We start from the raw sequence: 3,652 nt of genomic DNA on the forward strand, positions 1-3,652 counted from the left end.
CATTTCAGTGTAATGGCGTGATGAGTCTTAATTACTGCCAAGCAACCTTTCTGGCACTGAAAATTAACTTTTACAAATGTGGAGTCTCATTCCTTCAGCTATTAAGTGTTGTTGGAGATTTTAAAAAAATTAAATTACATTTTTTTAAAACTTTTTCTTTCTGTCTCTTTTTTTCTCTCTCTGTCAATCAAATCTTTCTTTCCCTCTCTTTATTTTATTTTCTATACCTGATTTGACATTGCATTCACTATTCTAACTTATAATTCCTGGTTCAGACTCTGCGCTGTTCTTCAATCTGATTGGTTAAGGAGAGGCACAGTTACTTGCCCCGTTCACACAGGTCCCAGATGTCCTGTAGAGGGCGCCGTGACATTTCGATATCCCACTTGCAGCAACTCACCGTGCAAAAGCTCATGGAAATGAAACGGGCAATGGCAAGTCTAACAAACGGTGGGCGCTGTTCGTTCGCTGGTTACAGTGAATTCTGGTCCCATATCTACGTGATCTATAAAATTATTTTGGTTGAAATGTTTGTAGTTAAAACAAATTTCACATCCTTAACTTTCTGCAACATTCATCTTCTAGGAAACTTACTACAACAGCATCTAATTCTCAAATTGCTGCAACTACAAAAAATACTCCACTGTCATTTGGTAAGTAGACCATTCTCAGACCTTGCTGCAGCATCACTGCAATTTATGTACAATCAAGAAAGACACTGTTTAAATATATATTCTGTATAGAAAATAATATTTTATATAATGGAACCTGTTTAATAAGAAGGATTTACTGAATCTGTAAATGTTCCTATTGGCTTAGAGGATAGCCATGATTACTAGAAATATATAACATTATTAACAAGAATAGACCTATTTGTGTAATGGTCAAAGAACTTGCATTTGTATAGCGTATTTTGAAGAGTAGTTACTGTTGTTTTGTAGGCAAATGCAGCAGCTAATTTGCATGCAAACAAGGTCAAGCAAATGAGATAAATGACCAGTTAATTTGTTTTGATGGTATTGGTCGAGTGAAGGATGTTGGGTAGGATGCCAGACGAACTACCTGTTCTTCAAATAATGCCGTGGTCTCTTTTAGGTCCTCCTGGACAGGCAGATAAGGTCTCACCTTAGCATCTTATTTGATCGGCAGCACTTTCTTCAGTATTGAACTGAAGCGCCAATGTAGATTATGTGCTCAAGTTCTGGAATAGGGCCTAAAATCTATGATCTTCACTCTCACGTCTGAGCCAAACTGACATTCCAAAATTGACGCTCACAAAAATCAAAACTGCAAATGCATTCTCTTTGGTTAGTTCGATGAGTTATATTTATGTTGTATCACGCTGGTGGCCAACAATATTTATACAACAAATCCTTTGAGAAATATTAGCAGTTTCATTGTGTAAAAAATAAAAGTTTCTGTCGATTTATTTTAAAGTTTCATTTCTATCTTGGTATTCACTTACTATGGCATGGTAGCCTCATAAAATTGTCAACACAACATTACTCCATAGAGAGAGCAAATAGTAACAGAGCACAGATATGTAAGCGTGTGTGGTAATGTGTTGTACTTTACTTTAGATGGGACGCTCCAGAGTCATTGCCCAACTTCTGGTGGGCCCTCCAATCTGCCATCTTGTTCTTCTCGTTTTTATTCAGCTAACTCCAATGAACAAAAAACAAACGGGAGTAAAGATACTCTTCCAAAGAAGTTTAACTTGTAAGTCTGTGCATGCAAATTTATTCCTCAGGTTGCTAGGAAAACAAACATCTTCACAAATCAGAATCTTATAATAAAAAGGGTTACGAATTTTTGGAATTCTCTACCCCAGTAGGCTGTTCAGTCGTTGAATATATTCAAGACAGAGATCGGTAGATTTTTTGACTCTAAGGGAATTAAGGGATATGGGGATAGGGCGGGAAAGTGGAGTTGAGGTAGAAGACCAGCAATTATCTTATTGAATGGTGGAGCAGGCTTGAAGGGCAAAATTGCCTAATCCTGCTCCTATTTCTTAGGTATCTTATGTTCTTAAAAAAAACTTCTCCCATTTGCTTACTTACCCTACTTTCCTGAAGGCACCACATCTTCATAGAATCATAGAATGGTTACAGCACAGAAGAAGGCCATTCGGCCCGTCGATCCCATGCAAACTTGATTGTTATGGCTCCACAACTGCCAGATGTCCTGTGCTATCTCTCCCAAAATGGTTCTCGTTCTTGTGTAAGCCAAATGAGTCCTGGTGTGCCATTTACTCACTGAGAGATTCACAGTCAAGCTAATCCATACCTACACATTTGCACTGTGTAGCAGAGGTTATTGGACAGCAATCTGAAAGGGGAACAAAGTCTTTTTCCCCCATTCACTGCTGTAACACCAGAGCAGAGACAAATACAATGCTCCAATTGCTGCGCAGTAATCAGATTTGGAGCCGGTTGGCCCAGGCTTCCTCCCTCCATCTCATTTGTTTAGTGCACATCTCCAGCAGGCCAAGACTTCCATCTGACTGAGATGCCCTGCTGACCCCAGCTGTATTTCCAACCCTGGGTCATTTATATATGGGAGGTGGGCTTCCCAGTCTTCATCAGGGAGTTACACGAGGATGGGGACAGAGAAAGAGGTGACCACTGAGCTGTCGGCTTCAAAAAAATCTTTTAATTAAAAGATTTATCATCAAACTAATGAGGCCTGTGCTTGGTGCCTCTTTTTACCCTGGGCCCCCTCTGCTCATCTCTGAATGCTGATCGCTGTGGACTGATGGGTAACCTTCCTTTCGGCATTCCGAGAGTGCAAATGGCAAGGAACCCAGTGGTGGCTGTCTTTACCGTTTGTATATCTCTACCACGCTGAACAGTTTATCCTGACAGAACAGGCCTGTGGGAAGGAGCGGGGAGGTGGGAGTTCTGCACCGTGTTCCCCTAGCTGCTTTCTGCCTCGGCCCACAACAGCTCTGCTGAAAAATCTGTTGGTGGAGGCGGAAAGCCTCGGCCAATATCTGTATGACTTAATGCCACATTAGGTAGCCCATTTAGTTACAAAGACATAGGGGAGTCTCAATTTTTATGCAGACTTGTGAAGAAAGCCTAATGTAAGCAACATGGGTTCCTTTTTTAAAAAAAAATCGTAGGCAATATATCTTGGTTCCTTTATTATATCAGAACAAATTCTATGGAATGGCATTGATAACTTTTTATTTGAACAAATGATTTTTACTTTTTTTATGAAGGAAAAGCAGAAAATCAAACCCTTAACAGTATGGAAAGAAAAGTTGTATTCCATGGACAGTCATTTCATGAAGCATATCAGTGACTCCCTCAAAGCCAAGTTTCAGTAAGTGTCTGGTGATTTTGCAAGCTGTGAGGATATAGACAGATTTGTCTGACTACCTAGTCTTGAAGAGGAAGCACTCCAGTTTGAAGTAAAGACTATTTGTGGTTTCACAAAAGTAACTTATTTTCATATTTTATTTTTTATGTCAGCTATTAGAAACATAGAAACAGAGAAACATAGAAGATAGGAGCAGGAGTAGGCCATTCGGCCCCTCGAGCCTGCTCCGCCATTCAATGCGATCATGGCTGATCATCCAAATTCAGTACCCTGTCCCTGCCTTCTCTCCATATCCCTTGATCCCTTTAGCCTTAAGAAATATATCCAA

General features: G+C 40.0%; 1 long non-coding RNA gene across 1 annotated transcript; it reads left to right on the top strand.

Moving 5' to 3' along the window:
• Positions 1–576: 576 nt before the first annotated feature.
• Positions 577–3,386, top strand: LOC147109135 (uncharacterized). The gene is made up of 3 exons (XR_015080415.1): positions 577–653; positions 1,581–1,719; positions 3,224–3,386. It is a non-coding gene; the product is annotated as an uncharacterized LOC147109135 (long non-coding RNA).
• The last annotated feature ends 266 nt before the right edge of the window (positions 3,387–3,652 follow it).

This window comes from Somniosus microcephalus, chromosome 12 (assembly GCF_052327205.1).
Source record: "Somniosus microcephalus isolate GS21.2 chromosome 12, FLI_Smic_1.0, whole genome shotgun sequence".
In the NCBI taxonomy this organism is placed as follows: Eukaryota; Metazoa; Chordata; class Chondrichthyes; order Squaliformes; family Somniosidae; genus Somniosus; species Somniosus microcephalus.